This window comes from Melanotaenia boesemani, chromosome 10 (assembly GCF_017639745.1).
Source record: "Melanotaenia boesemani isolate fMelBoe1 chromosome 10, fMelBoe1.pri, whole genome shotgun sequence".
Taxonomy (NCBI): Eukaryota; Metazoa; Chordata; class Actinopteri; order Atheriniformes; family Melanotaeniidae; genus Melanotaenia; species Melanotaenia boesemani.
The window spans coordinates 31,354,267-31,366,384 of record NC_055691.1 but is presented as its reverse complement, the minus strand read 5'-3'; positions in this window follow the sequence as shown (position 1 = coordinate 31,366,384).

The window sequence follows — 12,118 nt, the reverse complement described above, 5'->3', positions numbered from 1 at the left end:
AAATTTGTCATAAGGGTTTTGTGACTAAAATATCACTGTTTTATATTTTAAACTTAATAGAAGGTAGCTGCTATATTTCAAGGCTTTCATTGCACCACTGCAACAGTGCAGTTGTTATTGACATGAGAAAAAAGTGACCTCATTATTCACCTGAGGACAGTCAGTCAAACAGCAGCACCACTGCTGTCTGAGATTAGTCACCCAAAAACACAGAACCATGTACATCCTTATAGAGTTACAGTTTCAAAGTTTTAATTTAAACTTTTAACAAAGATGACAAAGAAAGATGGAGAAATTAATTTAATTATTGTCTTTTTAGATTGCAGTGTATTGTACTTTTAAACCCTTTAAATTATAGGCAGTAGAAATTGGCATGCTTAATTTAAATCGGTGTAATTCTTCAGCCATTCATAATACCGTTGTATCTTGATTCCTTAAGATTTACGGCTGATCACAGGATTGCCTGTGTGGTGGTGGGAGTCAGCAGTGAAGGTAAGAAGCACTTTGTGTTACCACAAATAGTTTAATTTAAAGGTTTCTTGTCTGCACTTCATGTGGCTAACGACTTGCAGCCTCTTGATGCAGTTTCCTGAAAGCTATTTGACTTATTATATGAAATGAGTTTTACATTATTGCATACATCTCTGTGAACTTGTATTGCACTTCATGTCCTGAAATTAAGTGCAAATATCAGCTAGTTCAGCTGAAAGGCACTACAGATTTTGATGTGCTTGTGTTGCACTCCCCTTAATCAAAAGCACATCATAGTGACAAAGACTTGAGCAGTTTAATAAATCCCCCAGGACAAAAACATTCTCCTGTTTGCTACCTTTCTCACAAAGTATCTGCAAACAATGCTGAAGAGAGCTGGTTATTACCATCTCAATGAAAAGGAACCCCTCAACAGCTTGTAAAGTCGCATCACATCATGTTCTTACTTCACTGTATGCTGACAGCCCAGCCATCAGAGCCAGCGTCTTTTCTTTGGAGACTATTTCAATTATTCACTCTTTACTTGGAGGTGTCATTGCTGTCTCCCTCCTGACAACACCCCTCTTTTTCTTTTTTTTTCTTTTTTTTTACTTTCTCTGCCGTTTTCAGTCTTGACCCCTCCCTTTATGGTTGAGATGGACAGGTACCAAACTGGCAGTAAAGTTCAAAGTCAAAGCAACAAAAGAAAATGAAGGGTGAAAGAGGGTAAAAAATAAAAAAAAGAAAAAGAATAAAAGGTCCTACATCCATCTTAAAACAAAAACACTAAATCAAACTTCTAATCAAAGAGAGTAATCTGTACTTGAAATGGTCTAAAATAAAAATAAACATCACTGTGAGCAAAACAGAGGCAATGAATAAAATGGGACAGAAATACATGTGTGGACTGATGTGCAGAAAGCAAGAAGTCTGCACCTCGTATGAATCACTAATCAGACGCCATACGCTTGTATAATTTTGTGGACACTTGCCAATAATTACATGTAAAATAAAATAAAGGTGTCAATCCAACAATTCCTTTATGATCATTATGGTTCTTCTTCAGTTCCCATATAATTTGGCTCCAGCATGAGTCCATTATGTCCAGCACAATAATACTGTCTGGACCAGGCTAATCTGTTTTCATGAGGGGTTCATAAGCTAAACAAAAAAAAAGGGGGGTTGTTTTTGTTTTTTTCATGTGAGTACATTATAATTTTAATATATACTAAAAAGTGCTTTTGTACCTCATGTTGGTAGTTTACATGCTCATGCCAAGATGTGGGAATCCATGGCCACAGTATAAAAGTTTATTCTTAGTGTATATGCACTAGGGGTTTCAAGTTCCCACACTATATTTATGTAAACTGCAAGGTGAGCACAGAGAATCTTCCTCCACCTGCAGATGAATGTATAAACACACTGCACATAAATTCTCAACTGTACAGTAAAGTGACAAGAACACACATCATTAGATATCGTTATACATAGAATTATATTTATGAAAACTAAATTTTAATAATGAAAAAGTGACATTTTGTTGTTAAAGATACTGCATTATAATGTATAATTCAATCCAACATAAAATCATGAAATATAGTACCTAAGAAAAGCCACGTACAGCACAATTTAGTTGCTAAAATATTAGTCACAATGAGTTCTTCTAAAACATATAAGGTTATAATCCTCATAAGATCCTTTAAATTAAAAATCCACTAATAAGCAAATATTATGTTATTTTAGTATTCTAACATAATAATTCTCAGTGAAAGCAGCTAGGACTGATTGAATGTAAAGGTACTGTATTTATATTGACAGTTAAAACAATGAGTAACTTGAACTTTTAAACTTTGATTAAAATAAGACAAACATGACTCATCTCAAAAAGACCTGCGGTAAAACTCAAAACCAGTGTAAACTGTCTCCACATCCTGTTATGAGACAGTGAAACTGCATGGTGAACACACATTTCACACTTTACGCACACACAAAAATGGGCAGAATGCCTTGGAGTCACCTCTCACCTGAGGTATATATATAATATATATATATATATATATATATATATATGTGTGTGTGTGTGTGTGTGTGTGTGTGTGTGTGAGTGTGTCACTCTGTTAGGTGAAGTTGTGCATGCATGTGTGTTGGTAGGGGCGTTCTAACGGGACGGCCACAGTAACCAAGGAAACAGGGCTGTGGACACGTGTTCCTGAAAAAAAAAAGCACTGTTGCATTCACGCTTCCTGATCTGGATCCAGGGATTATTGCCATGTTGTGGACAACTGAGAAAGACTAAGAAGGGCTTTGTTAAGGAAGCAAACAAGCCCAAAGACCTGCAACATGTGGCTGACAATGTTTCCAAGCAACTTTACAGAAAAACAAGACCCAAGTTGCTTATTACAAGCAGACTTGGCAACACTGATTAAAGTGTTACTACACCTCCTACTTTTTGTGTACCTCCACTCACTTTGAAAAAAAAAAAAAAAAAAAAAACAGAATCTGCAAGGTGTGGGAGCACCTGCGTCACAGAGCAGTCTTTTGCAGAGAAAGACTTGTCCCATCCAGAATCCATCTCAGTGGTGAAGAAGGTGGTCCTGAACAGTTTGAACCTTCCTGCAGGCCTTGGCAGGTTGTGCCACCTCATGGCAGGATGCTGCAGCTGCCAAAAGTGCCACTGCAAGTTGCCGCTGCCACGATTTGAGCTTGCTGTTTCAGGATCAGCAGGTTAAGAATAAAGTCCAACATTACTTTTACATCCCTCAAAAGCACAAATCCATTACTTTGCAGCAATAATTTCTCAAAGTTCTGTAAAATGCTAAAAGTATTAAACTAGTGAATCTACATCAGATCTGTACATATGTGCCGGTGGCAGCAGTTTCTATGCCTGCAAGGTGAGGACCCACCTCTTTTGCATCTGGAGGGAGGGAGCTGTGACTTTTTCTCTTTTTCCTCATGGTGTAGAGGAGCTACATAAGACTCTACATTATGTTTGTGTGTGAAAACCAAAAAATAGCTTTACCCTGTAGGGGGCCTTTTGAGTCATTTTTGACCCACAGAATCCAGATACATTAAACAGTATAGCTGGTTTTCATCACAATAAAGTTGAACTACAGTGTTGGTTTCACTTTAGGGTGCATTAACCCATTAATTTGAAACAGGTGTGTTACGGCAGGAAAACAGCCAGTACCTGCACCTGTCCTTGAGAACCGGAGTTGCTGATCCCTGGAGTCTGCTCCTACTTGTTCTCCCATCTCAACTGCACTCTGCAGGGATCTAGCAGCCTATTTTCAGCAATATCCTGAATGTCTCCTGTGTCATACGTAGCCTGGATGCAGTGACCAAGTGATCCTGGAGGAACATGGCTACGTCCAGTAGACCCACCAGGGCTTTCCACCTCAACAATCTTAAAGTCCTCAAGTGTTTGCACAACCTAATAAGAAACCTAATAAGAATCCCATATACATAATTTAGATACAAGAGAATCTCCCGACCAGACAAACTGAGTCAAACTCAACAAACTCAGAAGTGTTTCTTCTTTAGAAGTAGCCTGTTAATAACACTGACAAGCAGGGCACATTATCTCATAAAAACAGAGCTTTTTTTTTTTTTTTTAAATTATCTCATTAATTCATAAAAACAAAGCTTTTTTAAAAAATTATCATTAATTCAGAAAAACAGATTTTTTTTTTTTTTTTTTTGTAAATCTCATTAGTTAGTAAAGGCCAGTGACATGCACAAACTGTCCTTAGGTGCGCTTCTGAATGAGCAACAAAGTCTGCTGTGACAAGGCTAGAAACAGTGAAGCAACCAAAGTGGAATCCAGTACCAAATGATTTTATTTGTTTAAGTATAAATGAGACCGGGGGACTCACACCACTTTTTATTTTAAATAACTCATTGATTGCTTCATATATGACCTATTGCATGGGGATTTAGGGAAAAACTTACCACACAAACTCAAGTTCATTTTTTTACTGCAAAAGAAGGTCATATGTATAATTTATAATAAAAATGTGTTGTGAACCAACAAATCCACTTTTTATTCAGTTACACATAGTGAAATTTAGAGATTCAAACTTCTAGTAGTTTCCAACAACACAATTCAAATTATTTATAATGTTAACAATAAACAAAAATGTATCCAGAGGCTGTTTAAAAAGAGGGAGAAATGTTTGGCAAACCCAAAGTACGGACAAATATTAAGATTCATTGTATATTTGTCACTGGTGTCAGACTGTGGAACAATTCGTGGAGTTCTAATTTGAAATTATTTTTTAAAAATTACATAAATGATGAACGATGAATGAAATTCTAAAGATCTTCTTGTGGATAACAGTTTTATAAGTTCCTCTTACTATTAATGGTGGTAATGTACATTTTTATTTATTTTCTTTATTTAATGTTAATTATGTTTAGAAATGGGTAATTTGGTAACTTTTTTTTTTTTTTTTTTTTTTTTTGTTATAAGCAACAAGCAAGTAGCTTCTGCCTACACCTTTCAGTTTTCCATCATCTTTTCTGTAATATTTTTATACTCTATTTTACTTCATACTTTATATTCTAAAATATGTTTTATTTACTTTTAGTATATTCAAATAAAAGCATTACATGGCTACACACAATATTGTCTTAAACCATGAAAACTTTACTAACACCCTTCTCTTTCACAAGCATCTGGAAAACAATCACTTTTATCATCATCACTTTGTTCAAAAAATACCAATGAATAAAACATGTATGCACATTTAAAGTGCAACATGTGAATTAAAGTGCACATGTGCCTGAACAAACAACCTAAAGTGCTATACAATTATTGAATTTACACATTCCATGTAATGGACTGCTGCTTCTTACTTCTGCATTAGGAAGCAGGAATTATGGCTGTGGATTAAGTTATGAGAATCTCAAATTGGAAAACCAAACTCTTGTGTAACACCATTTTTTTCCATTTACTTTCTTCTGGAAATACCATTTGGAATACCATTTGATCCCTCAGAGTTTTTTGCTTTTTCTTTCACTCTAAACAGCTGTTTATCAAGTTTAGACATTAAAATTACTTTGTAGGTTTTATGGCCACACTTGATTTGGATTAGAAAAGAGATTATAGTAGCTTCAAATATTCCCTTTTACAGCATTAATAACTTAAAGGCAACCTAGTGCATGACAGTGTGTTATGCGCTGGTAGCCTTTGGCATCTAAGCATGTAACAGTGTGTTACCATGGTTCATGACAATGCAGTTGTACGTGACGTGTTGGCAGTGAGACAAGACTCGACAGACTGCTATTCCCAGAGGCGTGCTTGTAGCATGACTTAAAATAAACTCATTTGCATTCTGTGAAGGGAAAAAAGTATGTCATGGCAACTTTCTTTCTCAGCAGGTATCCCTGGCTCAGAGAGTTATGGGGTTGTTGACCACTGTTTCCTTTTCTCTGCACCCCGAACTGATCGAGGTAGATGGCTGCCCTTCATGAGCACGGTTCTACGGGAGGTTCTCCTTTCTGTTAAAAGGGAGTTTTGTTCCATTTTTTCCCCCACTGTCACCCACCTTCAAAGATATTTGATGCAGTTCATTGGTTTCCTTAGCCTGGCCAATATTTTTATGAACTGATTTATGTAAACAAAATTATTGTGGATTTAATTGTATTATAATTGGACAACAATGAATTATATGTAATTGGACTGTGTCTGTTAAGTGCCTTGAGAATATTTTTTGTGAATTGGGGCCATACAAATAAAGCTGAACTGAGCTTCATTGTGGTGTGGTGGTTAGCAGCCTCACACCAAGAAGGTTGGGTTTCAAGCCTCAGCTTGGGAGGGGCTTGAACAGCAGCTTTTCTGTGTAGAGTTTGCATGTTCTTCCCATATATGCATGGGTTAACTCCCAACATCCAAAGACATGCATGTTAGGTAAATCGGTCACCCTAAATTCTCCCTCAGAGTGAGTGTGAGTGGTTGTCTCTCCATTGTTACGTCCCCCATTTGTCCAGGGGTCAATAGGACAGTAACACAGATGAAGCCGGACCAAGGATAAATAAAATACAGTGATCTTTATTAATAATCAAAACAAAAATGGGTTCCAAAAACACAAACAATCTCCGGCTATGGTTTAACTACAAAACAAAATAAACAAACTAAAAGTGTCCCTTTTGGGTTTTAACGATTATCTTTAAACTAACAATTAAAAAATAAACCAAACAAACCAAAAATGTCCCTAAAACAGGTTACACGCTCTCAGGCAGAATACTAACATACAAAATAAATACACGCTCTCAGGCGGCCTTCAAATAATCAAACAAAACCAAGCTCCTAATACCACAACAGAAAACCTAACACAAAATCTCCTTATTTTAGGCAGGCACGGTAGTCAAGCTCAGAGCACAAAAGCAATTAGTCTTAAACCAAATCTTCAAAAATCCACACACAGGAAAAATCTCTGACCCACACAAACAGAAATCTCTCTCAAATTGGCAAGCGTGTGTCCCACAGTCCACAGCTGCCACGAATGATGGTGAAGATGCTGAGGCCTCTCCTCCGGATTGGGTAGCTGAATTGAACTAAGCGGAATGAACTTCTAAATTCATCTTTGTCTTCTCAATTTGCCATTATTGTCTGTCATTCCAATGTAATATACAGCATAGGAAAATTTTAAGACAAGAAAAAATAAATTAAAACATTGCATTACAGATGTCCACAGTAGTTTCTGAAATATTAGACCAATAGTTCATTTATTACTGAAATGTTCATTAAATTTAATATAACTTTAAAATGTTGCATTTTTCTCATGGTTATGCACAGATAGTCTGTTTTGGGTATCCCTTCCCTGAGGAATAGGTAGAGTTGGGCAGGATGCTGTGTTTTTCCTCCTGGGTGGAGTCTGGGCTGCTGCTCACCCTGCTGCAACACCTGCCTATTAACCTTGTTACGGGAGCTGTTTATAAGAACCAGCATGTTACACGGTCTCTTTCAAATTGACAGTGTCGTCTGAGTGGAAATCAGGCTCTCTGTGGCACCTCAAACCAACCAACTTCTTTTTATGCTTCTCACTGTGATTCCAGTCTGGAATTGGCAGCTTCCCCAGTGTAGCTTAGCCATCTCGCTTGTGAGAACCTGTTCTTGCATAAACATACCTGCAGAGAACTTACCTCAAATACTCATCTGCCTGCCAATCTTCCTGTGGCTCTAATACCCTTCGCACACAACTAGTGACTGCCCCCCAAAACTGATGAGACTCAATACAATCAGACCAAACATTCAGCAAATTTACCTCTGTTTGGGTTCTCCTCTGAAAATCCAACAGTTCCCAACTTAAGAATTAACCTACTTTTTCTCTACCCTACAAGATTTAAACCTTGAGTTTGGACTGTTGGATCACCTGAAAATAAATACTTACCTTTTATTAAACCTTTTACAGTACTACCTGTCTCCACTGTTGTCTGATTCAAAGTCTGCTTTAAACATTTTTACTCTTAAAAACAATGGCAATATTATAATAAATCAGCATATTATAAACTTTTGCATTTAATAATAATAATAAGAAGAAGAAGTTTATTATTATTATTATTATTATTATTATTAACAACAATAATAATAATACATTTTATTTAAAAGCGCTTTTAAAGGCACACAAGGACACTTTACATCATTCAAAAATAAAACAAAGAATAAAATCAATGCAACATATGCTAAGACAATATAAAGAAAAACTGTTTAAAAAGGGATAATTTTGTGAGCATTTGAGCCCTGTAAGATTAAACAATAACCTTAAACAAAAAGAAGGGCAACTGAAACTTAGCAGAAAGTCCAGGTTTACACTAAAACCATCATCTGTTGCTGGCTGTTCGTTTCGTTTTACAGTGAAGTGCTGCATGCCAGTTTAGTAATTTATTCCTGTTTGTTGCTCTGATTGGCTGCCAGTGCCATGGCAGAATTTCCCTCTTGGAATTACCATGGTTGAAAAGCAGCAAGTGAACAACAGGAGGCAGTGGATGAATTTAGGAATGGGAGCACGTACCTTCAACATGCTCTGTCAGCATGGTACCTCCTTAACCTCACATCCCAGCAACTCTCAGAGGCTTTTCTCATTTTACTTTTGATCTCTTCCTCTTTCCTGAAACCACATTGCTTCTCTCATTTGACATTCATCACAAGCATCAACATAAATACTCAATACGCACATTCCCTTTAAAGATATGAAAAAAAAAAAAAAAAACTAAAATGCAAAGAAGTTGATCTTTAAATATAGTTTCTTGGCTCTCTTCAGTACATAAATAATTGATCACAGAGAGGCTCCAGGGGAATCGCATTCACGGAAATGTTGATTTCACACCAGTTTCCTCACATATATATAGCCCAATCTCTGTTTACCCTGCATAAAATTAACACACTGGACAGTATCTCCACAGCTCTGAGCTGAAATTCCGAAATTACAAATAAGGCCTTCAGTCAGTAACACTTTTAAAACATTGAGAGTAAAGTCACTCGAGGAATGAGGCAGTGAAGGCTCTCACTTGTAGGAAAGGACAGATTCCATGATCCATATCTCTTTGAGAAATCACTTAGCAGCAATACAGAGGAAATTCAATTTGGGGGAGTAAAAAAAAAATCAGTCAAAAGACTGAGCTGAACTTGTGAAGAAAACTCGATATAAGTTATAACATAAGAATCAATGTAGTATGCTATAGTTTCTCTCTGCAAGCTACACAAATCTAGAGCAGAGAGAGCTGCTGGCAAAACAACACAAATCATCAGTTATGTGTTCTACAGAGAGTAAAGAGAAGTTCAGAGGTTTTCAGCTTGGCAACACTGCAACAACACCTAAAAAATTTAACTACTCCATCCCTTGAACAAATGCACCCAGAAGTTTTGTAAAAATAGATTTCTTAAAGTAGATGGAAAGTAATCTTATCAGAATGTTTTCCCAAAATAAATACAAGTGTATCCAGGGCAAATAATGATGATGATGGTAACAAAGTTTTTGTTTGATGTCAACAAAACAGCTGAGAGCAGTCAAGTGAGGGGAAACAAATTCAGTTTGAAGTGCCCTGATGTGAGCGAGAGCTGATGAATCGTTCGTGCTGCGCTTCTCTAAAGGCACAGTACTACTTGGGTGTTAGCATGTGGAATAGTGTGCCCAGAACTCCACCTGCTCAATTTTTATCTCTTTCTTAGTTTCAAGGAAAGAACGCCTGGCTGCATTTTGCTTCTGTCAGAGTGATTAATGGCTCTCAGTAATATTGCAGCTCATATGGATATGCGAAGGTGCATCTCCACAGCATCCAATCAATAAAACTGTGATCTTTCACCACCCACAGAACCAAGAGATTTAGAGGCCACATGGGCATTACTGAATCCCAAAACAGACTCCTATGCAGATTAATAAAAAGAAAAATGTATTTGATGCTCTAAACTCAATTAATAAAACCATAGGTATTCATTTATCAGACAACCAGCCTGGTTACTTTCTTTTGTGTTGAGCCTCACATGTGATGGTGTAACAATTTCAGTTTAGGAAAAACTGAAAAGATCACTGAAACAAAGGCTTACTACTCTGTGTTCTTGGCTACATCATGGAGATGGAGCAACACGCATTGATACGGCATTCAAATTCTTTGGGACAAACAGTAGGTAAAAATCACCTTAATGTCATGGAGTCAGGAAGAGTGTCCCACCCACTGGCATGCAGATGCTCAGTCTATATGACTGCATGGTTCCTGAGCTCCGGGTAATATTCACCAGATGGAACAAAGTACACTGTGCTTCCAAAACATAATTATGTAAAACCAAGCTGGCCTCTGTTCATGCCTCAACAGGAATTGTGACAAATTCTGCTGACAGTGTAATAATTAGTAGGAAAAAAAAATAAAAAAAAATATATATATATATATATATATATATGTATATTTATATAAATATAATACACACACGCTTTTACATTTTCTTTTTTGATGAAGCTTAGGTTAAGGCTGGCTTGAGGGCCGTCTGTCTTAGGCTGCTGTAATGCGCTCCGTTATGTACTGAGCACCTCCCTGCATTTCCATCTCTTTATGTTTCATTCTCCATATATGACTTAATTAATTATTGATTAATTTTTGCTTCTCTTATTCTGTTTGAGCATGCTTTATTGGCATTGAGCTATGGTGCCTATTGACTCCGCTATCTTGTCTAGTCAGATGACTGCCATTCATGAGTTTGGTTCCGCTGGAGGTTGAAACAGAGTTTTTCCTTTCCACTGTCACCCATCACCCTGTGCATGCTTGTGATGGGGGGATTGAATCAAAAAGAAGATTTCATGTAATCTGTTGGTTTTCTTAGCTAAGTAATTATTTTTATTAACTTGTTTTTATGAACATGGCTATTATAAATTCTACTATTGTTGGGTCATATAGTGGATTTCCTTTAACTGGATAATAATTTAATTACAAAGATTTGGGTTGAATTGTGCTGTATCTTTTAAAGTGTACTGAGATGACTTGGTCCAGAATTGTTGCTGTACAAATAAATCTGAACTGAATTTAATTGGACACAGTGAAGTACCTCCCTTACATGCGACATGAGAGGAACAGGCATGAAACAGGCATCAGAGCAAAGTAATTTACAAGTGTGTCATTTAAAAGGCCACAAAGTCAACATAAGGAGGTGTGGTTGAAGCATTTTCAAACATGGACTTTTTTTGAGATGTAAGAGCAAGACCACCAGACGTTCTGCTGGTGGCACTGCTGAGCTTTATTAAAACACTTTCCTCACTTCCTGGTTAGCTTTTGAATTTTCACGGCTGCTTTCTGTACAAGGTAAACACGTCATTTTGTAACTAATGTATTTGCAGCTACCTTTCTTGGTCAGGACTCCTTTAAAAAGGAGTTCTTAATCTAATAGGCATGTTCTTGGAGGCTGAATAAAAACAAAAAAAAAATGCAATGGAACCTACACCTGTCCTCCTGTCCCCCTTTCTTTGAGTCTTTCTTTCACTTCCTTTTTGTCCTTACATGGAGACAACCTTATTATTATTTTATAATATCCATTTTCCTTTGGCGCTCCTGACTATGAATAAAACTCTGAACCATACTGAGAATTCACTGTTTTTAATTACTGCATAATAATAAATGAAGTCTGAGTACCAACTCTCCAGAGTAGCTCATACTGATCTCCACCAGAGAGGCTATTGCCTAACCAGAGGCATTGCTGCTTAGCCACATCATACTGAGGTATTGCTTCACTTACACCACCTATATAAGAAGAGCTTAATAGAGAATGATTGATTAATATTCCAGCCAAACTGCCCAGGGATCAACAAAGGAGAAGGACAGACAAAACAAAGTGACAGAGAATGAGTGGGAGGGCAGAGAGAGAGAGTTACAACAGATTTGCAGTTGCCTGCTGAGATGCCAGGGATGATAAAATCATCTCTCTCAGACAGGCCACTGTGAAAGGCTTGATTCGGTCCACTTGCACCCTATCCACCCCCACCAGCCTTTATTCTTACACTAGTTTCCTGCATTCCTCCTCTTATATTCAGCGACTCAAACATGATGAACAGAAGCAGGGGAGAGATGAGCAGCTGGCCTGGTCTCAGCAGGGCGAGGAAACACATTTGACAAAATCAAATCAGGTTGGTCAAAGGTGAAGCCTGCCAGTCTCCCTGCAGAGCTG